General features: G+C 41.7%; 1 protein-coding gene across 1 annotated transcript in view; it reads left to right on the top strand.

Annotated features, from left to right (window-relative positions):
* The first annotated feature begins 12,310 nt into the window (after window positions 1-12,310).
* TET2 (tet methylcytosine dioxygenase 2) overlaps window positions 12,311-26,438 on the top strand; it is a 114,324-nt gene continuing 100,196 nt past the window's right edge. The window contains exon 1 of the mRNA XM_088479498.1: window positions 12,311-12,591. The gene's annotated coding sequence lies outside the window, so the exon portion shown is untranslated. The remainder of the gene's footprint in view (window positions 12,592-26,438) is intronic.

Here is a 26,438-nt window from a genome sequence, read left to right as displayed (position 1 = left end):
AACACACACACAATTTAGTCATAAGTCAATGAATCCTCTAGGTATAGGTGGGAGGTTTGCGAGGAAACAAACTCCATATCCTCTGATAAATAAATTGCTTATCTTATTTAGAGTCTCCTGTCTTCATGTATCAACTTTTCACAGCATCAGCATAAATAACTTGTTCACATCTTTACTTGTGATTTAGGTGCAGCATAATCACTTTTATCATCCCACCCTCATTAAATTTAAGGGGTAACAACAAATTATTTGGTAATGAGAATGTATATTTCCCTTTTCTTCTTCTCCTGCAACATAATTTGTCATAACTGATCTCCGTTACTTTATCACTCCACTTGCAAAACTCTGTAAAGATTTTTTTGCTTTAACGTATAGTCCTATATATTAAGCTGTATGTTGTGGTGGATGTGTTGTGGTAGAACAGAAATACTGGAGGCTGGATGGATGGTGGAAGAAACAAATATGTTTATTTGTATCTGTGTGTGCACAGAGGGTGGTAGTCTCTCAATAGGAGGCACAGTGCTCCTGGAAGATAAATGTCTCTTAGATGGTTCATGGCAGCACACACTGCCCAGTTGGTGATTTGGGGTGACAGGGCATATCCACAGTGTGGGGAGTAGGGTCAACCCTTTCAGGGGGCTCCTTGACATGCGGTCCTGACTACTGCATGCTTCCCTGCTGGATCTATGGTCGACAGACTTCTGAACTGGGATGCCCTATTTGAGGTGATCAGGGGTGCTCCCACTTTGCGGCGTCCCGCACTGGTGAGGACAATGGGTGCTGACCTACCGGTAGGTGCCCAGGTCCGTTGGTGTGGGATCAGTTCTTCTCAAACTCCAGTATGATGCCGCGGTGGGGGACGTGCACTGTTTCAGTGGCTCTCGTCCGTGGATGCAGTGCACGTGAAACCTGTGCTGCGTGCGGTGGTGTGATGAGCGCGTGCAGCGCTGTCGTTTGGCAGAGGCTGGGGCTGGTGTGAGTTGGGACCCAAATCACCAACAACTGGGCAGTGTGTGCTGCCACGAACCATCTAAGAGACATTTATCTTCCAGGAGCACTGTGCCTCCTACTGAGCAAGTACCACACTCTATGTGCACACACAGATACAAATAAACATATTTGTTTCTTCCACCATCCATCCAGCCTCCAGTATTTCTGTTCTACCACAATACATCCACCACAACACACAGCCATCTGCTCCTCCCCCCATTTTTTCCCTCCTCCCTCTCCCCACCAATACACACACACAACCAAGGAGCGCACGTACCCTCCAATCTTACCATATCTATCCAACAGTAGGATCAGGTACCCCTACTGTACGGTGCAACACCATCCACACCTGGACCCCCCCTCTCTCTCCCCCCTTCCTCATTTTTCTGTCCTCACACCTTCCCCCCTCCGTCATCCAACCCACTATATCCCACAATATCACCACCACCCCGAAGCGCATCCCAAACCCAGTATTACCGACTATATATTAAGCTAAAAGGGTCCTCATATTCTCCTTGCATAGTTTTCACTGAGGCATGCGTGCACACTCTTCGTTTCTAATTCTTACACCTTTGAGATCAGCTGCATGCTTTCTCTTATGATCAACGCCTGCTTTGTTACGACACTAAACCTATCACTATCTCTATCTCGAGGTCTGGAGTGTGCATGTTTTATATCTCCATCTTGGCACTCTTAACTGGACTCCGCTGCTCAATTCTTCAGCACTGGATTTGGCACTGAGGAGTGCAACTGTCAACTTTTGTCTCTGCACTTATGCTACAAAGGTGGCATAAGAGAAAAGTATATCCTAACTGATTAAAGGGGGTTGGGTATGATATACCGAAGTGTAGAATGCCAGCTGTTAATACACTGACAGCAACATTCTGATGGCTACAATCCCGACAGGAACTGTAAATACTGTTCCCCTGTCCTATTTACCCCCTAACCCTCCTTTCTTGCACCCTAACACTATAACCCTCCCTACTCTGCTCCCTAACCCTCATGGTAAGTGCCTAAACATTCCGGCGTCAGCATCTCCCGCCATGGCGGGATTCCGTCGCTGGTCTTCCCACACTGATCTGGATTTCCGGCGCTAGAATTTCCGCAGTCCGCATCCCGTCTGTCGGTCAATTGACCACATCCCGATTAAAGGAGTACATGTAATAGCACAACAATTTTAAAAAGTAAAAGAGCATTAGGTTGTCAAAATTATATGGACAAATACAAAGTTAAAGTAACTTGGAATGGTAATTGTGAAGACATCCCCTCTTTAGCTAAAACTTCAGAATTTCGTTTAATTTGCCATTTTGTAGTATTGCTCCTGTGTGTTGAATATGTTTTTGAGTTTGCCTTACGTAATTATTTTCTTAAAAGAAACATCAGACTACTAGTAACCTCAAACCTGAAAAACCTGCAGTAATTATCTCTTACACTGAAAAAAATAATAGGTGGATTCCTGCTCCATGTTGTATGCATTAAACAAAACTAATGAATGCTTTGATATGTTAAAAAAAATAAACTAAAGGCTGTAAAATTGTAAATGATCAACATGGCACCGTTGTTATGGAAGGATTGTTATTAAAAGTCACTTTTCTCTACATCAACTGAAGATTCCCATTCCCCCGAAAATCTTAGTTACGGCAGCGCACATCTCCTGTGCAGTACTGTACATCATGTGAATGTGACTGCAGTGTGTGCTTGCTGGAGTTAAAGCTCTGCAAGGATTTGCTTGGTGCTAAAATCCTGACACCTATCTTGAGCCAAAGTAGGGTGCACAGACTGATTAATCACACATCCAGAAGTAAAGGAAATCATGGATAAAAGGTTACATCTCCTCGACATTCGAAGCTGGAAGCCACCGTCAAATGGTAATGTGTATTTATTTTGTCTTTGCTTGACAAAGCTATCCCAGTGGCATGTTTTGTTTTTATTTTTATTTTCTAAAATCACAGCAATTGTGTGCATTAATGCGCTAGAATCTTTCTAACGATAAAGCTTCTTCTGACTGTCATGTAATAAGGGCAAATTACAGTGGGTTCACAAACCAAAAGCGCTGGCTGCTTTATGTAAGCTGTATTTAGAGCAGACAGGTTGTACATATCATGCAACACGACGTATAACCATGGCCGCTACTGACTACCAATATAGGGCAACCTTCGTCGGGACAAAGTAATATGTAAATTCTCTGTTTATTGCATTCTGTTATAGGGAATGAAAGGAATGTAGATCCTTTATAGAGTTTTTAATCGATTTTCTGCAGAATTAACATTTCTTCTGTGCTTTATGTATTGTGGCAGTATCACCAGAGATGGTGCTGGTGAGCAGCAGATTCTGTGTGTGGCAGGAGAGATCTGCCCAAACAGACTACAAAAGCATTGTGGGAAGATGTGTAATGGCTGCCATATGACCAGAGCTCAGGTGAGGCTGCTGGTGGAAACAGTCAGACAGTCCAGGTGGGGCTGCAGTGTGAGTGAAGCAGACCAGGTGGTCAGGATCATACCTGCAAGGAGGCAGGCAGATCCATATACCTCTGACACTGTCCTTGTGAGAGGCGGCAGCCAACAAGCTGAGAAAGCTATACCAGGCCAGGAGGCCAGTGTCCAGTCCTGCATGTGGCAGGAAGGACCACAAATCTCAGAGACTGTGAAAGAGTCATGCAGATTAGCTGCTTCTATAGAGAGGGTTCAAGAAGTGAGCTAGTGCCCTAAGAAAGGGCTAGGTTGTTTATTATTTTATTTCTGTTTACTGGTTTCCATGCTGGAAGTAAAGCACCACTTTCATTTATTTCACTGGAATGTCACGTGTGGACTCTAATTCTGCACCTAATCACTGCACCACTGACGCCAATCTACCAGGCTAATTACCCCAAGTTGTCACAGTATCATTTCTTCTTCAGGGTCCATAGGGCTCCACAGGGAGACAATGGGGTGTAAGTGGGACTTGGAGGACCAGACACCAACAGCAAAGCTTTTTCAATCCCAGGATGCTTTTGCCCTTCCCCCTATACCCCGCCCACAGCCTGATGGCAACTCAGTTTTGTTGGTGTCCAGCAGGAGCTGGATCACCGTTTAAACAGTGGGGCTGCTATTAAGCAGCCCAAACTTATTTTTATGATTTAACTTTCTTTTATTTTGCTTCAGGAGCAGCAGTGCGAGACAGTCCTTTGGATGTCTGCACTGCTGCTCCATGACCCCTCCACGGCACCATGACACCAGCACTCAGTAAGGTACTCCCGGCGGGGCTCTGAGGGGGTCCTAGCTACCAAGTCCCCCCGTACCCCAGACTGCAGCTGGGACTCAAGGGGACAGGTAATTCGGATCCCCGCTTGCGAGGACCTGCATCTAATGTGCAGTCTTGCCGGAGGCGCTGATGTGGACACCGTTTTGTCTGGAACTCCACTAGACCACCATGGCAATACAAGCACTGGGGAAGGGCACAATTTAAGGCTAGGGGACCCGGTGGTTAATGTCAGAACGGGAGAAGGCGCTCTCCCTGCGGCCCCTCCCCCAGCTCAGGGTGCCATTCCACTGTGGTCTTGTTGCTCCTCCCTCACCATCCGCCCCCTCTGAGATTCACGGCACCCATTTTCTGCATTCAGGTCTCAGGGAACGCTGGGTCCAGTCTCCCTGTAAACCTCACCCAAGGGCCAGGTTATACAGCGCTATATCTTACCAGCCACTGCGGTCTGTGTAGTTGATTTTAGTGCCCACTGCAGTTATATTGCATATTCTGCATTGTATGTGACTTGTGCTAACGCTGCTCTCTGTTTCCTTTTTTCAATAACTGTCAGCTTATATCTTTCCCTTTATTCCACTATAGCCCTGACATACTAAGGTATAAGGGGGTTCATTGTACCTCACATCTCTCTATATTTGTGAGGACTATCACATACTATACATTGCTGTTGCGAACTACACTGTGCCATATTGCACATACATCTGAGTTGCTCACTGCACTGTGCCAGACTGTGTTACATTTTTTCTTGCAACTATGTCATCAACCCTGGTATCCTCTCCTCAGAACCCACCCTTGGCTACCTTTTCACAAGTGCTGGCAAAAATTGCAGACCACCTAGCGGTCCCTATAGGATGGCCACAACAGGTACTCCCTGCAAATCCTTTGCCTCCCCCATGGGTAGACATGTTTTCTACCTCAGTCCAGAGTATGGTTAATACATCTACAGCTTTTCAACAAATGCTACAAAAGGAGAGACCCTTACCTAGTAAACCTACTAAGCGTTATCTTCCCAGTCCACCCTGTTATCAGATTCTGATTTATCATCTGGGGAGGCCGAAAACACAGATCTCTCTCACTCTGACTCCCCATCGGGAGAGGAGTAGCCCCACTCTAAGGTGAATATACTGGCACTTGTTAGAGCTGTAAAATCTATCCTTCAAATAGAAGAGAAAGAAACCCACACCTAAGGCAAAAGAGCCACTATTTAAACGACAAAAGGTAGTTTTGCCAGAGTTTACTCACTCTGATCAGCAGTCTGTACATATTAGTGGCGCATGGAATATGCCAAGTAAAAGATTTCAGCTGCCTGAACGTTTAACTTTCTTTTACCCTCTTCCAGCTACTGATTGCACTAAATGGGAAGTTACCCCTGCAGTGGATTCCCACGTAATACGTCTGGCTAAGAATGCTACCTTACCTATCCATACTGCAACCTCCTTAAAGGAGACTATGGATAGAAGGATTGAAGCTTGTCTCAAATCTATATACTCTCTTACAGGAGCAATTACTCGTCCTGCTAGGGCTACTGCCTGGGTGGCAAAAGCTATTGAGAGTTAGGCAGAGGCCCCAGAAGATACATCTCCCTCTGATGCTTCGAGGAAACAGCTGTCCTACATATCTCACATTAGAGATGCAGCTCTGGATACTGCTCTCCAAGCTTCCAAGGCATCTGCCACTTCTGTAGTAGCCCGCTGTATTGTTTGGCTTCGCTCATGAAAGGCAGATTCAGAGTCTAAAAAGGCATTGGAATCTCTGCCTTATTCTAGGGATATCCTGTGTGGCCCAGAATTGGACAAAATTGTGACTACCTTGGCAGCTTCCAAGACTGCGTTCTAGCCCTCTGCATATATTACGAAGCCTCAGATGTCATCCTTTTTAGGTCCTTTCGTCCTCAAAGAAAAGCTATAGGTCAATCCTTTCTAAGGCATCAGGCATCCACTAAGGCCTCCAAGCCTAGGACCAAACAGGCCTGGGCTACTAGACGTTCACCTACCAAATCCAAGGACAGGTCTTCAGCCTGACTGGGCGGGCCTCTCCCTGGGGGCTCCCAGGGTGGGAGGCCGACTTCTTCAATTCGCCCACTTCTGGCTTCAGACCACATCAGAAGCCTGGATAAGATAAGTGGCCTCCCACGGATATGCTCTCTCATTCCTGATGCGACCCCCCCCCTCCCCCGAGCAGTTATTTTGCACAGGACCTCCATTGGATCCAAGCAAGGCCCTGCTGCTTCAAAAGGCCATTCAGTCCTTACTGCTCTCAGGAGTAATAATTTTGGTCCCCTCCTCACAGTGAGGGAAGGGCTATTCTACCATTTTCTTAGTTCAAAAACCCAACAGGTCTCATCGGCCTATCCTCAACCTCAAGTCTCTGATCAAGTTTATCAGGGTGCCCAAGTTTCATATGGAAACCCTACGCTCTATTGTCCTGGCTATGGTGCCTGGGACTTTATGTTGTCTCTGGACATTCAGGAAGCTTAACTTCTTGTACCTATAGCGCCTTCTCATCAACAGTATCTCCGGTTTGCTATACTACAGCAACATTACCAATTTCAAGCTCTGCCTTTTGGCCTTTCTACGGCTCCTCGGGTCTTTACCAAGATCATGGCAGTCATGGCGGCCTACCTTCCTCGTCAAGGGATCAGACTGCTCCCATACTTAGGCTCCCCAGAAATTCTTCAACGCCATCTACAGGTAACCATTGCCTTACTACAAACGGACGGTTGGCTGATCAACTGGAAAAGGCCCTTAATTCTTATTAGACCCCATTACCAAAAGCCTTAGATCCATATCTAACACTGATGAGCTCTAATAGATTGCTCTATTGCAACTCTTACTATATGTTTGCTGCCTACAACAGCATGGTTTTGTAGGTCTACCAATAATTTGGTAAAAAAAACATTCTCCGATTTCAGTATAATCAGTTCTGATGTTTGGAACTCGTTGTGATCATGTCAATACCTTGTATTTTAAGAAGACTCTTTTGTTGTATTATTAGGTATTATTGATTTAGGCTGCTCGTTATAACCTTATATGCTGTTTTCTGTAGCTACCATTTTTGCAAAGCAAGACTAGGTAAATATTATCTATACTTTGCTTAGTGACTTGCGGTGAGGTAAATGGCTGTGGAAGCACTGGCTAGTATCAGTGCATGATTTACACATACATATATGAACCCGAGGGTTCATGTGCGCATTATACAAAGGTGCAGCAGTATATACTGTAGTGCTGGAAATGTGGTGTATTTTGACCAGGGATGTGCGGGAAAGGTAGACAGGGGAGGCAGTGAAATCCTGGGTCCAACCACTGAACACCGTTTCAACCCATGTTACAGCTCTTCATAACCCTTTCACACTGCAGCTTGGACTCGGGTTATTCCCGGGTCAACCCCTTTCACACTGGGCCCATGTCTGGCCTGCCAAATGTGTGAGTAATTAGAAGTGGACAGGTTCACAAAGATGAATCATGAAAATTAGGTGTCAGCGCTCCTGAACCGCCAATGAAATCCTTTTACTGTAACCCAAGTCGCGTCGTTCACACTGAAGCCTACCCGAGTTGAACACAGGAATAACCCGGGATGGACCTGAAATGCATGACCAGGGTCGAGCCATTCACACTGATACCACTTTTAAATTTGTGGGCCAGGTTGCACCCGAGATTTTGTTTAACCACCCATCTCAGGTGCGACTCATCTGAGACCCCTACAGACAGGAAGCCCTATCCGATTACATCATCGGCATCACACGAGGAGCTCTTGCTATGTAGTGAACGGGACCCACGTCGCATCGACCCAGGTTACTCGTTCACGGTGCATCACAAGCAAGGTTGAGTACTCGTTGAAATGCCGGCTTATTTCAACCTGGCCTTTTCACACTGCACAGTAACCCGGGTTGCAGCGCGTTCACATGCAATAACCCAGGTTATTGGAGCAAGTGTAAAAGGGGTATGAGACAGCACCCAAGGCACGCTGACTTGCCACAGCAATAACTCAGGTTATCCACTCAGTGTGAAAGGGGTATAATAATATTGTGGAACTGTTCATGCTGCTGCTTGTAAGTCCAAGCAAGATCTGATAGCAAGAAATTTTGGTTCCACAATAGTTTTTTTTTTGTTTTGTTTTTTGTTAAAAAAAAATGTTAATTGAAAGCTGCATTACCAATAGGAAATATTTTTCATAGGTTAGCTCTGCCCCCTACACACAGCCCTATGGGCCCAGTGCTTCTGTTTCTTTCACAGATATAGGGGGACTCTCACAAACCCATTTTTCCACAGCCATTTAAACATGATTTGCATTTTTCTATTACAGAACCTACTGAGCCCAAGGAAAAAAACAGTTGTACAAAGCAACCCTCTGGCTAGGGACAACCTTAAGAAAAATGCTTCCCATCTGGTAGTGCAGCTTTCACAAGGCATTTTCCCATTTATTTAAATGTCCATTGCAATTTTAAAGTCTTTTTTTGGTTCAGTGAAATGGGGGTAGGGGGACGTACAGGGGTTGTCCTACTCTGGGACCAGCAGTGTCTAATCTAGCCCCCCGGAAGCTGCTTGTAGCACTACACTACTCTCCTCACTTTGTTTACTGCCACATTGTGAAAGGGTTGACTTCAGACAGCCTCTTGGCGGGATGTTGTGGGCAGAAGAAGGAAGAGCCACGCTGACCTTGACTCTGGGCCTGATTCAGCTGCGGATGCAGCTAAGTTTTTTTACGCAGATTCCCGATATTTGGAGATCTGCGCTTGCAGTACGGGTCTGCCATGTTGCTCATAGTTCGGCAACAAACTCAGTGACTGACAGTCTGCTGTCATCTCAGGATGGGTAGGGGGCGACGACGGCCTCCATTTCCCAAAACAGGTATGTCACCGCTGTTGTGGGGGAGTGAGGAGGCCAGGATCTCTGTCAGCTGACGGAGATTTCCTGGCCTCTTTTCAGCATCTGTGACGGCCAGCTTGCGTGATTCAGCTGGCCGATGGTATCTCAGATGATCCGATATTGCGTTACCATATAAGTGCTATCGCAGCTGCTATCATGTAAGCAGCTGCAATCGCTACTGCGTCTGCAGCTGAATCAGGCCTTCTCTCCGTAAGTGAATGTGGAGGGCTGCACTCCATTGTTCCTCATGTTAGCGCAAATCATTCTGCACACTCCAGTAACCAGAATGCTCACCTCTTGTAAGCGAATGAGCACTTGGTTAAATTTTTTTTCTTTCTGATAGTACTTTAATACGTAAAAATACACATGGCTCTTGTAAATACCAGTTGTCCGTTCTAAGGATTACCTGGTGAGCGGTATTTGTTGAGCTCTGGTTTAGTGGGCATGTCTATAATATATGGATAAGAATCTCTGTTTCATCACAAAATTTAGCTGCAAATGGACAGATATTAATTTTACCAGCATTAAATACAGTCTGTGTGTAATCTTAGCCAGCATTTCAGAATGGTTAATACATTTAGAGTTTTTGAAAAATTGTTACTGGTCCGAGTCAGACAGATAATTTTTTTAGGTCTACAATCCAGTGAACTTGGACTGGGAGTTTGTTTTACTCAAATGACAGTAAGATATTATACCTGGAGGATATACAACCCATGGGATTACGAGTTTTGAGACTGGATCTAGTGGTGGACTTGCAAATATTTATAAAAATATTGGACAGGGATTTGGAACATTTACGGTATTTGGGTAAATGAGAAGAGTTACATATGAACAGGTGGCTAATTGTATATCTGGAATTAGTTTGGAAAGGCCAAGAGTTGCGAGATGGGAGGAATGAAGCTAAAGCTCCTGGGTTAGCGTTAACATGTCGTTCTAGGCTGCAAAAGTGCTTGATAAGCTCCTTTGGGTGGTAATGCAGGGCCTAGTTGATCCAACAAGCTAGCAATTTGAACAGGTAAATAATATGAAAAAATGGAAACATGCTACTATGCAGCCTTAGAGCTGTGTAGTTTATTTGCATCCTTTGATATCTATTGTCATAGGAGTGCTTCCTTCTATGCAAAGTGCACAAATGTGACCTTGTATTTCTGGAAACACCATAATATTACATTAGCAAAAATTGTTTTCATTGCAGATTTTTAACATTTACAACTTTATTCAAATATTGTAGAAAGTATAATGTAATCAATATAGATGCTTCTTTTAGGGGGTTGGTTTATCATAACAACCAACCACCTCCTCATCCTAATCTCATATTTAATACAAAATAATATAAAAACAAGACTTTAGATTCCTGGTGGCATTATAATACCATTTCCTCCCTCTGCTGTCCCTTGTTGTCTCACAGTGTGTTATACAGGCCATGTGGGAGCATAATGCATCTTATTGGTGGATAGTTCCAGCCATTCCCCAATCTCAAAGTAGAGACATCCCAATACTCTGACTGATGAATGACCAATCAGTGTGGGTATGACATGGTCATAACCAATAACCATGGGGTGCACGTTACCAGGCATATTTATGTAGTTGGTGACCACAGGCAACTAGCTGTCCCAGCAACATTAAAATTAAAATGGCCTGGCACCCTACTGACAACACACCCTGCCACTATCATTTTGAAGATAAAAGGCAGAAAACAAACGACTGTTGATTTTCCTTGTGTAAAATTGTTTTGGGTTTGTGTGATTTTTTTTTCCCTTTTAATTTAATTATGTGTGCTGTAACACAGATGGAATAATTAAATAAATATGCATTTAGAGTGTTGTATTGATCTTTCAACACAGTAGTTTGGATTTTTCATAAACTTCCCTTTTAATTTGTAGAGAAGCCTACTAGAGACTTCAGTCCTTGCTTTCTAGACCTAGTAAATAGAGACCGTCTCTGACAGTCCTTGCTTTCTAAAGCAGATGTGTTTCTTTCACTTCTGATTATACAACTTTGAACCAATAAGAATGTGGAATCCCCAGGAATGAGTATTGTTTTGTTGAAATCCCTGTAATGCATACCCCAGGAGCAGACAATAGCATATGACGTGAAAAGAAAAATGTTATGAGTTCATGTTATAGCCATACTTAAAATGGATGTGATAAATGTACATGCATCAAATATAATTAAAGCAAAAGTGATAATGCAACACAGCTTTACTGTATGCTTCTTTGCAGCATGTACTGTACATTTGTTATTAGTGTTAATATTCTATTAACACTTTCAGTGCAGCCATTTAGTAACTTCCTCTTCTTGTTCGGTTAAAGTTCTGGGGAGGGGGCAGGGCTGTTCAGGGTGTCTGAGCATTTTGAAGATAAATGGGATGGATCAAGTTTCAGTCTGTTTTCCTAAAAAGAACCATAAAGTAAGTACCACAGGCAGGCTCACCTTATTTTCTGAGGGAGCCCTGCATTCTCCGTATAAAGGCACACTGCTTTGGAACAGTATACTGGTGAAACAGCAGTACGAGGTTGTATGTAGATTTTGTGTATTAGATACATAAGAAATGTTACCTTGGAAGAATTGTTCGGCTTACCCTTTGTTTAATAATAAAAAGTGTGTCATCATGCAGTAACGGAAAACAAAGCTTGTCACCAATGTGCGTCAGCCCATGTGTCCCCGAAGCGGCTGCATTGGAAGGCTCAGAGGTATGTGTCACTTTTCGGTTCACACAATCAATGGAAAAAAAATTGGCCTTCCATCTTCAGATAATGACCGGGTTTGATGGACTTTTAATGGTTCTATGTTTACGTCCAACCGCTAAGCAGCCAAATGGGGCTTGCACTCAGACATGAAACATGGACTTAAGTAACATTTTGGAGTGAGGCTGCTGGAAGAAAATATTGAAATGTGTTTGTAAGAGGAGCTGAAAGGGGTAGATGAAAAGTAGGAACTACAGCAAGAGCACAGTACTGTAATGTGATATTCAGAAAATCAGCTATCTAATCTTGCCTGCAAATTCCTTCCACCCCCCTCTGCATGACAGAAGGCAGTTTACTGTGCTGTAGCTGGAGGCAGTGTCTGTAAAACTGCAGAGCAGGCAAGGAGACAGCTAGGATGCCAGTGTGATCCACTCCACAGCTTCAGTGCAGCCCAGGCTTCTGCTTACTATTGTACAGCCAAAAAAATGTGAGGCTTTATGTGGGAAGCCCTGAGTAGGGAACTGATTTACATTACCCAAGCTAGCAGTCAGGCAGAGCTTCTTGTCAGCAGACACTACTTTGGGGTTGGTTCACATGCCAGTCACGTCCACCCTTTGGAACAGCGAACAGCAACACTGGGGCTTCATCAAGTGATGAGAGCAGACGTCAAACTGCCCTATGAATATTGATGTGGAGGCTAGTCTGCTTTCGTAGAGAAGCAGAAGGAAGCAAGATGGCTGCCCTTTAGGATTTGTTAGAAAGGAGAACAGACTGTTTGCTGGATTTCTGCAAGGCAGAGGGACATTTCAGAGGTCAGAGTGCTATGTTTATGCCCTTACGTCCTTCCTTCTCTCTCTTTTCCGTTTCTTTTACACATTTCACACTTTTAGTATCAGATGTTTGTTTAATGTGCAAGAATAAAGAGGAGAAAATATACAGATCCTTGTCCAACATGGCTGACAAGTGTAGTTTTTCTTTAATAATAAAATACTTTTTTGTTTAATACTTTTTTTTCTGTCTTTCGAGAATGCTTTCTGCAAAATGTTTTGTGTCTGTTTTTGGTTGATATATAGAACTTGAGAGCTTCTGGCTTGTTGCAGTTTTCTAAATATTTCCTGTTCTCTGTTCTATGTTAATTTAGAAATGCAGATCTTTATGTGGACTGCTGAAGCTCATCTTCTGCTTTATATAATTAGGATTGTTGAAGTGTGTGCTCTTTATTTTTTTTTTTAGTTTTATTTGAATTTGTTTTAGACGTGCAACTAAATCCATCTATTTTATGTGGTCAGTGTAACAGACTTGTAACAAAACATGAGCATACTTTAGGTCGAGACATCTTGGTCTGTTTTTCTTTCTGTCGCCCGGCATGTGTCTTTGAGCGTACCTTGGGCATTTTTTTAAAGGCTGCATTCTGCCTTTGTGCTGCTGGTGAATCAGCTTTCTTTTGGATAGCCGGTGAGTGACAAGCAGACACAAAGGCAGGCGCAGTCAAAAGGACATAGGCAAAATGTCATAAACATACTTTTTTGAGTCTTGGTAATTGCAAGGTCAGAATCCCTGTAAGGGATTAAAACCCATAATAGAGTTGGAATTGTTCTTTTACCTCTCATTTTAACATTTTAAAATGAAGTCTATATGAATAGACACATTCTATGTAAGGGAATATGTTTTGTTGTATGTTTATACCAAAGCAGTGATTGGGTTTTCAGCACCTCTAATAACAACACATGTTATATAGCGTGTGATAACAATATATGATCTTTTGATATGTGTGAATATTAACACCTCATCAGTACACCATCAGAGATAATGCTACAAGTGTCTCTGTACATCTAAATTGGGATACTTAATGTCCCATTACATCTTTCCTGCCCAGTTACTGAAAATGGATCAACCTATCTAGAGGCGACACTTTTTAAGTACCATTGCAGATGGGTGACTGAAGAAACAGGGAACCTCCATTTCTCCGAACTAGTCAGCTGTTTATTGTGACACTTAAGGAGATTCTTCAATGAAGTTGGCTTTATTACAGGGTAAGGCAGAGAACAGATTCATTAAAACAAACTGTTTCCCCTTCTATCTCCCAACAGTGGCCTTTTTTTACTTTCTCTGGGATTAAACTATCTGTTTCCTGTTGCAGGTTAATATAGGCAGTTCCATTTGCATCTTAATGGCTGTCTGCAGTGCTGCATAGTGGGAAGGAACTATGCAGATTCAGTTGTATATTTACATGTGTATTGCAACACTGGACTTTCTTTAAGTACTGGCTATGATTTAGGGATGAAAGGGGAGAATTATAACCCTTTGCTTGTCATTTGAATGGAATGGAGCAAGCCCTGTGGGAACTGATAACATGTTGGAAATGTTAATCCTTAATGGCAAGACAATAGCAATGGGAAGGTGTGTAAAATACATCAGTGTTTACAATCAAGCATTACTAATGTGCTGAAGATGGGCATTTAGTAACTTGTTTGTATCTTCTTTGTATATGTTAATATGTGCCTTAGCAGTTGCATACATGAAATCTTATTGGGCTATGTTTTTGGTTAAGTGCAAAATAAGCAACATCGACATCTTATCATTTAAACATGGATTGGAAAAACTGAATGTAAATGAGTCAGAAGCCTTCCAGATCTACACTTAGCTTTTGTTCTTCAAAAAGGAAAACATTATTATGTGATGAAAAAGGTGGTGCTGTGACAACATGAATGTAACGCACTTACTCTGACTGTACTAGCGTAAGGCAGCAATAGTTTAAAGAATTGTCCTGTGTTGACACTTGGATGCCCATTTATTCTCTGCATTTGAAACCACCGTGGATTTCTGGTTGTGGAAGTTAGTTGGGTTTTTTATAGTTGAGTATTGGCACTGTTTGTATGGCTCTTGGCATTTAGCCAGGGCACTGAAATAGTTGTAATGCAGTGCGCATGGTCTTGGACTCTGGCATGTCAACATTGTTTATAGAGCAAGCAACATGCGCCGGCTCGGGGTTTGTTATGACGGAGAGAGCTGTATGGCTGTTTGTCAGCTCTTGGGTTGCATCAGGTAACAGATGAGCAAATCCGATATGTCAGAGTATATTCACATGCTGCATAGTGTTCAGCCAGTAACTTGTATTACTCCAACCTCAAGTTTATCCGGGTTCGATCAAGTTTTCCAGCGCGTGGTCCTGTTTGTTGACTGTCAGTATTGATTTTCAATTTAGCTTGTTGCCTTTAACTAAATGAAAAGACCCAACGCAGAATCCCATAGAACATTACATAGGCTCGAGTTGAGCTGCTTATAACATAAGTCAAAAAAAGTACTATGAACTGTTTCCATCCTTTTTGCAGAAGTCGCTTACATGTGTGTTATTTTGGTGGAAGAGAGCTACCAAGTTAACAAGAATGCCAGTGGTTATCTTTAGAAATGATTTTGAAAAACATGACCACAAATTGTTTAGTTAGATTCACAGTATCCTAAGTTCTCCTTGTGGCATATAGTCACATGGGAATATACATCCAGTACAGTCCTATGCCATTTACATACCACTGCTTGCCAGGAATGCATTTCATGGGTCTTAAATAAATCCACAGTGTTATTCACATTTTACAGTAACTGACACAGATATAAGTTAGCATGGCTGGTTGTCCAAGATGTGTAGGCCATGAATAACTGTGTGGCTAGCTTGATGGCGTTGCAGATGATGTTATTGTGGCATATACCAGCAACCAGAGTCATTATGTTGTCAGGATAGCCAGTCCATAAGCACGCTATCTATTATACCTGCCATGTATTTCTTTGTAGTAGCTATACTGGGCAGATGTAGTTCTATTTATATATATTTATACAAAAGTAACCAGGGGTGTAAAAACATAAATGTATCAACACATTCACTGACTATAAGCACATTGGTGGACTAGGTGTAAAAATATTATACAAGGACACATGTTTCTGGGTCCAGGGGTTTGGGCTGGGCGTTAATGAGTCAATGTGCAATGTCCTGACTGACTGACTTATCAATGCTGATTGGAAACACAGGACCTAGAGACCTGTAATTCGGGGAGTAAATTCCTTCCATGACGTAAGCACCCACTAAGCAGGGATTTTTCTAAATTCAACCCCTTAAGGGGGTTAAAAGTGGTAAAATATTTCCTCTCAACCGACGTGATTGGGTGAAAAAGCAACATGTCCCAAGTGCTGTGGGACTGTAAGCTCATTGTCTGGGATGAGTGGGTGGCGCTGCAGCGCAGTCCAGTATTCAAATAGGGGAGCCACACCAACTGCCAGTGATATTTCACAGTAGTTGGGGTGGCAGTTAGTGTGGCTCCCCTATTTGAATACTGGACTGTGCTGCAGCCCCACCTCTGGAGCTACCACTGCAAAGGCTTAAACTCTTTGACTAGGTTATTTTCTATTTGGATACTTCACTTGCTTTGGATTTGTTTGTTGTTTTTTCATTTTCTCGAACATGGTAATTGAGATTTCAAATGTTAAAGGGGAGATGATGCCTCACACCATTGTCCCCATCATAGGAGATGGAGCCTGCTTGTTCCGGTCCCTCTCCTATCTCATGTGTGACACTCAGCTAATGGCTGAGCATGAACTAATTGCGAGGCATGTGGTGGACAACTGGGAGGAGTTCTCCATCATGTCCCATGACAGCAAGGGGGACAACTACACCAGCTGCGCTGAGTACCTCCTTGACATGGTCCAACCAACACACCTTTGTACAAATGTGCTTTTGTTTTGCTTTTTGCTCTTAATGCCAGTAAACAACAAAAAAAATCGATCTATCTATGTATATGTAAGTATACTGTGGGTTTCAGGCTACTTGTACAGATGAAACTTTTAGACAGCAGATAGTCCAGGGCTCAGTTAAGGTGATAGAAAAATGGTCGCATACACAGCTGATTGCGGGTATTGCCCAGGCTGTTTAACATGTGAACAACCTTGGTTTGTGGATCAGGATTTGCAGTCTCTTTGGATGCATATAAAAATTGTTGTCTAATTAGGTCTAAAACAATATAGTTAGCTGGTCATATTGCAGCATATATAGAAACATTTAGGGCTTTATTCACAAAGCTGCGGCTTTTGTAAGCCACCGCTTTCCAGCGGGTTGGAGTTTAAAATTTAAAACGGCACTCTCAGTCATTGTAAAGCCCGACTGACTGCGAGTTCCATTTCACATTTTCACCTCCAACCTGTCGAGAAACAGCGGCTTACAAAACTAACCTCACTGTGACAACTATAATAACCTAGGTTGCTCACATGCACTGTCAACTATATGAGCATGGTGTTAGCTGGTGTTATGTAATGACCTGATTCTTAAACATCCTTTATATAATATTGTGATTCTTAAACAGGGTGTAATGTTCAGTTGCGTTACAGTATTTAGCAAAGTAATTAGACAAATGTTTTTATTATACTCTGCAAACTATCTTTCAGAACACCTTTACAGTTACGTCAGTGATGCACTAATGCAAGGAAATCATGAGTCTGCCTTTATTATTATTATTATCATTTATTTACATGGCGTCACAAGTGTTCCGCAGCGCCTCACAAAGTACATAAACAAATTGTAGACAAGCGACTTGCAGAACAATACAGGACCAGGGCATGGATAATATATATTGCTACATTAGCGACCATAACACCCAGATAACCAACAGAGCATAAGCAACCAAGTGTTAGGTGCCCTAGTGGTGAGTAAGAAGTAGATTAAACTAAAGTAGGGAGAAGCACAAAAGGGTAGAGGGCCCTGCTCGGAGGAGCTTACATTCTATGGTTCACATAGGGTCACTGGCTCATGCCTTTATTAAGTGAAACCTATATATTTAGAACCCCATTGCTTTCTTAAACCAGGCTAGTATCTGATTAATATGTGTGGAATTTTAACAGGAGTTTGTAGTAAACAGCATTTTACATATCATTAGCCACTATGACACATTTCACAGCTGTGCAATGGTCTGCTTGTGTTTGCACTACTTATATTCTGATTGTACTGTAGTACTTTGGGCTGAATTAATAGAAATATATAATCAACAACTATAGGGGATGTAGTTGACATCCTGGCAGTCGTGATTCCAGTGTTCAGAAAACTGGCGCTGGAATCCTCACAGCAGTTGGAATTCCGGCACCAGAATCCCGAACAGCATCCCAACGGTAAGTATTAGTGTTAGGGGGAGGCACTAGGGGGGAGGGGCTAGGCTGCGGGGGAGGGAAGGTTGGGCTGTGGGGGAAGGTTAGTTTTAGGCTGCAGGAAAAATGGGTTAGGGGCAGGGTTAAATGTTAGTGGTAGGACACTTACCTTTGGGCATCAGGTTTCTGACTTTCTGGATGCCACTGTCTGTATTCTGGCCGCCAGCATCCCGACCGACTGGATCCCATACCCAACTGTAGACTGCCAGATCTTTCTCATAACTATTTGACTCGCCAGTTCTCAAAGCTCAAGTTATCTCAAAGAAGTCTTCTGTCCCATTCTGCTTTGACATCTAAACTCCAGGTGCATGATCATGAATCAGTAGTTTGCACCATCAAGTTATGCCTGCCACTCTTGGTCCAGGAAACTAGCTGCTTGGAAGCGAATGATCCCTCCTTTAAAAGGTAAGTATTTTAATTAATTTTGGGGCAAGTTTATTAAAGTTGGTTACCTGATGATAAGTCCTTTTAAGCTGTCTATTTTTAATAACAAATCTTTTGAAAAATAAGCTGAAAGAGCAGAAGAAAATTTGTGTGCTAAATTAAATGGTATCCATTAGTAATCAGCTGTTAGTCTGTATAACTTTGCATGGTAGGATGTTTGGTTGGCGACATTGACTTTTGTCTGGATTTTTTTGTTTTGTGTAATTTCAGTAACCATTTTCTTCAGGATGTTCATCCCAAAAACCTAATGCGAGCTGGAACAAAAAGACAGACTCACCATAAGATAATGTTGTTTTACCTGATAGTGACAACCCTTAATACAACTCCATGAATGTAAACAGTATCCTGTACTGATTATTCAGTTCTGCATCCTGCGGTGTCTTTTGGTCTTAAGGAGCATACACACTGGGCGATCAGGAAAGACAGTACTATTACGACATTGTAATCGTACCGTTGTTCCTGATCACCTGTAGTGCCTGCACTGAACGATCAGTCGTTCAGTGCAGGCACAGTCCCTCATTCCTGAACATGTTTAGGTGATGGACAATGTCGGAAACGACCAGCGGGCGCGCTAATTGCTGGTTGTTTTTGACATAAAGTGCATGATTTGTGCACGATTACTGAGCGATTGCACGATTACGATATCATAATCATGCAATCGCTCAGTAATATCGGCAAGTGTGTACGCACCATTACAGGTTTGGGCTGTTGCATTGTTTCGATTTTTCAATGTATTTGTTGTTACAGAATCTAACATAATAGTATTTATAGTAAAAACTGATATATAGCGATATGGCATGCCTGGTGCAGTGACCTAGAATAACTGTTTTGCATAATGTAAAAAGCACAAATGGATATGTAAATGTTTTTCATCTTTTAGTCTTTATGGTTTATAATATTGTACTAAGGCATTGTGGTATCTGAAATAACTGAATAAGCGTGAGGTTGCATGATAACGGTATTTGAAGTGAGCTTGCCAAACCGTTGTATGAAGGAAGGGTTAATGTGATGTGTTAAGGGTGCACACGTGCATTTTACGCGCACATGGCTACTCTGTTTACAAGAAGGCGGCCCATAATTCTTAGGAAGTGTTACGTAGTTATCTCTAGGTGCTAAGAATTAAAAATAGCTTGTTACCTGTATAATCCCTAAAATATTTGGTTTCCGTGGAACGCTGTTCGCCGATGTCATCTCTGAGTAACGTCAGGTTATTGCCGGGCAAGTCTAGCTTTATTCTGTCTTACTAGAATCATGTGAACGAGAGGTAATCTGCGGTGAGCCAGAAATAGATTCTAAGCAACCTCACAACAGAGGTCTGGTGGCAGTTGCGCTACGCACTGGCGATAGAAAACCTCCCTGCTTGGAGCCTATAAATACTTTTTGGCTGTAGTATAAGGGAATTGGAAGGCATAGAAACCCTCTAAGGTCTGTAAACATAACACACTCACAATAAAACACAGTTGTTATGGAGGTGTTTTCTTTGTTTTGGTGGCGTTTTCTATTATTTTTCCCACACAGCTGTTAAAAAGAAATGAGAGACAGAGTAATAAAATAATTTGATTTTCATTTTCCGCAAAATTCAGACTTTACTCTTTGACAAGCATAAAGCTAACCATACTTGGTAGAAAAGAAAAACCTATAGTATGATTTATCAGACATTTCAAATGATCTCTCCTGACAAGAATTAAGTATCTCTTGCCCTGGACTGAATGTGATCATTTCTATATTGTAGTCAGCCTGCAAGACTCAGTGGCTATAGGTAACTCTAATTTGGATGTCTTGCCAGTAAAGGAGTTTCACTGCTGTTTGTTTTTTTCCTGATCTGCCCTGTGTTCCGCTGCTGACAACCTCGCCTTCTACAGCCTCAGTACTGATCTTTGTTCTCATTAATTTAAAAGTAAACTTACCTTTACTCTAAATAGATGTAGCAGGTGTATGCAATTTTCAGCAATTATCAAGCCAATACTTTTACCTTATTTTCTTTTATAGATAGCTTGTAACATGTTTAAATAACTGGCTATTGAATTTATGACAGGATTAAATAAATGTGTTGTACCCGTGATATTATCGAGGATACTTCAGTTTGTTAAGTAATAAATGTGCCTATCCACAGCTCATATTAACTCACCATGTTACGGAGTCATATCAAGATTTACTGATGTGGCTGAGTTTTCAACAAGGTCTCTGAAACAAAAGAGTCCAGCTCTTTGCTGACAATGCATTCGAGGTTCCTCCTTAATGTTAACAGACTTGCTGCAACTCTTCAAGCTCCAGTGTAGTGATGGAAAACGAGAGTGAGTTAAAGATTTCTGGCGTTGTTGCATTAATATCGGTGCCAGAGGTGACTCCATGAATAGGAGATTCCAGGTCAGTGTGACGCCTTCTCACGTGGTGACGCGCACATGGCTACAGTGTTTACAAACATGATTCCAGAAATGCAAAGGGGAAATCGGAGGGTGTGTTAGACTATTTAGCGTCATAAGTGCCAAGGATGTCTGCGGGAGACCAGGATAGAAAACCAGAATTGGACATCACTCGTAACCAACTGTCAGTGAACAGAGGCGATTGACAAGACACTTATCTGAATAAGTTGTTAGAAGACGGAACTGTAGACGCAGAACACACGGCAGAATGTATTTTAAGAAAAATGTACTAAACCAAATCTAGTATAAAGCAACAATGAATATTCACATAAATATATAGTGCCACATATGGTATACTGGGAAGAATTAAAAATGTATTACATGGAATGAGTTTTATTAATATGGGTATTTTGTTAAGTGTTAAATATGTAAATATTATCATTTTATACGCTTAGAAACTAGTTGATATAGCAAAATAATTTTTTCAGGACCTAGAAACACAAGTGTCATGCATTCTTAAGCTATAATTAATCAATCGTATTTTCTTTATGCATTTTTTTTTTAAGCAAAGACTGCAATGAGAGAAAATAGCTGTGCTGCCTGGAAACACTGGTCATAGGATTTGCAGGATGTAAAAATTATTGCGCATGTCTTGGAAAGGTCAATTTAGGACACTAGGAAAATAGAGCATAAGGAATAACAACATACAATGAGTCCTTTCTGTGTGCCTAGAAGCAGATTGCTTATATTACCTGCTGCAAAACCACTAACAGTGTGTGGGGGAACGCTAAATGTTGCATGATTTCATAAAGTGTTATTACGAGATTTTAGAGCTCGTAGATCTTACCGGTTATCTTCTGTAGATGGCACATAATATTTTAATAGAATTTACAGCATTTTTTTCTTGAAAAAGTTGTCAGACCACATTTTTCGTATATATATATATATTTTTTTGTAAATACTCCACATTTTAGGACTCCTTTTACATGTACAAAGAACAGAAGGTTTTCAAGTTTCTTAGTAATGTATGTGCAAGTATTTTGTTTACGTAGTTTAGTAAACTGCAGGCTTTTTCTGACTAATTGAAGAAGTTATGTGGTATTTTGGCAGATAATGAGTGAGTCACACATCATATGGCATAGGTGTGTATATGCCAGGATTTGACATGCTGCTATTAAATTACTTATTACAAACGTTTACAATAACTTTCAACCCTAAATCATTAGAACGTATTGTTTCTGCATTGGTTATCGAAACACTGCTTGGGACAATGGATTAAATATGATCAGATTTAGATTTCTGAAGCAATTGATAATAAGAACAGCAACAGTGGAAATGTTCAGAAGTTCTTTAAGGCACATGAGCAACAACAGTGTAATGTTATAATTAATGAAGTACATGTTAAAGTTGGTAGTTTTTTTTTTACAAAATACAAAAATATAATTGCAGATTATATTATATAAAATGTAACAAACTGTTCTCTCTCGAGCTTAACATTTCTGTTTATTAAAAATAATATGCAAATAAAGGACACTTTAATGCTAACAATAGAATTAAGTGGAGATAATGGACACACACAAATTACTTTCATTCTATATATTCATCACTTTAAACAGGCTCCTCGTGCCACAGTGTCAGCCATTTGGACTGATGTTGCAATCTTTGACCCAAAGATTAGCCTTAAACCCAACAATAAACTAAATCAGTCTTCTTCGTATCTGTCATGTTGGAAGAGAGGGTTGGAAGCTGACCGTTATTTACCTGTGAAGGCATTAATAGTTTAAACTCGCTAACAACTGAAGTGGAGCCAGGTGTGGATGTCCTGCTCTGCTCGTCACATCTTATCCAGTTTGCCCACCAATGTGTGGGGCCACATCGATACAAATGCAGTCGCTGAGGCCTTGGGTGGCAGCAGACATTGCCTTCATGTTGAACACATGATAGTGATTAATGGGCCATGCTTACAATACTCACAATCACTTTAGTACTTGATCCAGCCATGGTCTGCCTACATTTTGGTAAAAAGAGTGAGTATTGTAGCTTCACGCCGGCAAAAAAAAAAGTGCAAGGGTCTTTAGTGACTGAATGTTTGTCCAACAATTTTTTTTAATGCTGTACTATACCAGTCCATACTACTTTCAATTTGTATATGTTATATGTATCTCATTCGGGCCCTTGTGTGGGGTTATAGCTGAAATGCTTGGAATGGGATGTATGGATAGTATGGATGCCTGAGTATAAAGGTAGCATGGTTTAAATTCGTTTTTTTATTTCAATAAGCAAAAGCCCTTCTGAGACAGAATAATTATTTTCTCTGTAAAAATCAATTAATATGTTTGACGGAGCAGATGAAGTATTTTGCCAACTTTTTTGACTCTGCATACAGTAATAACTACATATACTATTTTTACTTTTCACTGAACTATACATTCGTATATAATATATACAACATATGTTGTAGAGTTTCCTCGGTCTACATTCTCCACTTTAGAGTTATTATATTAATTGTATATATACTATAGTCACAACCAAAGCAATACATTCAGAAAGCATTGTATATGTCCTTATAACAAATACTTATCAATATACCAGAGCTGAATACCTACCATGCCACTGAAACACTTAACTCCTTGTGATGTGTTTCGACTTCAACAATCTTATCTCATGAGATGTTTGTCCCTTTTAAAAGCATTTATCCTCATCCCTTTGATTTTCTTCCATGCCCCTGTCTCTGTGGTTGTAACTTGTGATTAAGGAAAGGTATCAGACTGCCTTGCTTATGAAAATAATATTTAATTTCATCTTGTGGACTGTCTGCCAAAAGGCCTGCATGCATCTGAGCATCGGAGTTGAAAACATCTGGGAGTTGTTTTGCCTTGGACAGATGTGAAGGACTATCAAGAGCAGTATTACAGATTAGAAATATTGTAATTGTTTTTCCAGAACTTTTGTTTAAGGTAACTGTTGTGAAAATAATTTTGAATATGCTGTATGGACATAATGTACTAAAGGATATAATTTAAGATGAATTAGCTATTACGCAGGCATTCTAAAATAGAAAGAACGTATTATATGATTTGCAAGGTGTTTTAGAAACGCTTACTGAAAATGTCAGGGCATTTGTCAATTCAAGGTGTTGGTAGTGTTTCTAGCTTTATACATGATGCAAACACAAAATGAATTATGTGAGATCCAGGGGCGATTTAAGAGTGGAGGGGGCCCGTGTGCAGATTCAGTTTGGGCCCCCTCCTCTCTATAGCGGTGCCAATGCCGCTGCGGCCGGTGGGTGCAGCAGTAGATTCTGACTTAGTGCCAGGACCTACTGCGCAATCGCAAGTCTCTGGGAAAATGGCACCTGCGCCATTGTCTCGGGGACAGAAGTACTGCACATCCAGGAGTCACCGGGAAAATGGCTGCCGGCATTTTCCCAGTGATTTTTGCTGCTCTGCAAGGGGCCCGTGTGCACCGCACACCCTGCTCTCATTATAGATACGCCCCTGGTGAGATCCTAATCATGAAATTGACTAGTAAATTAGGGGCAGAATTCAGTTGTTTGCGCCCAATGGGCGGGATCAGCTGCCGGCATTTCAGCTTGCACCCCACGGGATTGGCAAGCTGAAATGCGTAATAAGTGACTCGTTTGTGCGCCCAAACGGCACTATTCGCGATCACGCCCAGCACTTTGGTCGGGTGTAGCTGTTCTACGCGGCTAAACCCGACCTCTATGGGCACGATAATCGCCATCAATTAAATAGCGCCCCACGATCTCTCGTCACTTTAGACAAGATATCGGGTGCGCCAAACAATTGAGGACCGCCCTAGGTGACCAAGGAAAAGTAAAGGCATTTTCTTTGCTTTTTTCAGTTTTTAAAAGCATTTTTTCCTACACCTTGGGGATATGTTATTAAGATACATTTTTAATTGTAAGCTATATGTGTACATACAGCAAGTAAAGAGCAGAGATGATAGTAAAAGAAACATTCATGATTTAAGACACTTCTCACTTGAGACAAAAACGCGTCTACATAATCTTCTTACATACACTATTTGTTTTGATATTAAATCACATATTCCACTAAGGCATGGTATTAAACAATAGATATAGTCAGTATTAGAGTATCCAACTGACATAACTTAGGTTACTTGTCATTACTGTAAACACATTAGCTCATTGTTACAGAGAATATCTGTACTAGAGCAATATTTACAGCAACCAGATACTGTCTAGCCATGACCAGTCCATACTGCGATTGTTGAAAATCATGAATTTTAGGCTTAAGATAATCTCCTTGCCAGAACAAGTGCTAGGGTTTTGATTACTGTTTATATGGGGCTACATAAGTGATTCATGATAGCAGTTACTTGTCAAAAGTGAACTTTACCCAAGTACAGACCTTTTGGGCTCTTTTCCGTCTACAAGTTATACATTCTCCTGGGGTCCTCTTAAGCAAGATCAAATCAATGGCATAACATTGATCATTGAAAGCAGCGGGAACATTACAGTCAGAACCTCACTAGTTGATCCTTTCGATGACCCCACATATACTGGAGTCCTACATGTCGGGTTTGCTACCCTGATAGTAAATTCCCTTTTTGCTATTTTTACTATTGTTGAATACTGATTATCAATCTTGATATTTAATTTTAGGAGACATGTGAGTTTTGTTTTTGATTTCCTGAAGACTTGTTGACCTACCCTATGCCTGCAGTGCTGTCAGCACACATATATTGTCTCAGTGAGCAATTGTGTAAGTACTGTCAAGGGTGGGTCACCTGAACAGAGAAAATCCTGCTGAGCAAGTTAAACAGCGGCAACACCTAGCTTGCCTTTCCCTTTTCTGCATTATACATAACAAGAATATTGTGGCTACAGGGAATATGGATACTTTATTAACCTTATAACATAGTACACTCAGAGCCACAGATATAAAACAATTGTTCTTAACACAGACCACCTAGTAAGTTATCAAATTGATAAGATACTTTTGGTTTGTTAATGGTGCAGGTGGAAACAGTCTAGTGCAGTGTTTCCCAAGCTTTCTTGAATCATAGTGCCCTAGAGTATCAGCATTTTTTTCGCTGCATTCCTTTGCCATAAGTTACATAATTTAATAATTTTTGCTGAATTTCTAATTAAGTAAATTGTGTTACCTGTAATCCTTATGTCCAGTTAAGTAGTGGAGGACAGGGCCGGATTAACAATGGGGCGGGTGGAGTTACAGCTCCAGGCCCTCCACTGGAAATAGGCCCACAGGATCTTCTGTAGTCTAGACAGTGATGACAGGAAAAAAAATAATCCTGTCCCCACCAGTGGCATTGCGAGGTCTAAAGCACTGGCTGCACTGCCCATTCATCTCTCAGTCAGAAGCCTCGCCCATTCATTCACAGCCACCAGCTACGCCCACCCACTGCACCTTAAGCCCCCACACACCCGCGGCACCCCAAGCCCCGGCCACATGTCGCCTATAGCCCTGCACATTTGTTTCCGCAATCTCTCCCAAGTACCTCGGCAACTGAGTTGGCGGGCACCTGGGCACTGAATTTATGAGAAAAAAGGAGCAACAAAGTATGAGCTTTAGAGAAGTAGAGTGATGGATGATACCTGGCTGAGTAACATCCCACAGGTTAGTGTAATTTCTGGTGCTGCTCCTCGCTGAGTGTTGTGATCTTAC

The sequence above is a fragment of the Taudactylus pleione genome, unplaced genomic scaffold (genome assembly GCF_031769625.1).
Source record: "Taudactylus pleione unplaced genomic scaffold, aTauple2 ptg000236l, whole genome shotgun sequence".
In the NCBI taxonomy this organism is placed as follows: Eukaryota; Metazoa; Chordata; class Amphibia; order Anura; family Myobatrachidae; genus Taudactylus; species Taudactylus pleione.
Note: the sequence above shows the minus strand (reverse complement) of the source record. Positions and strands in the feature narration are given on the sequence as shown.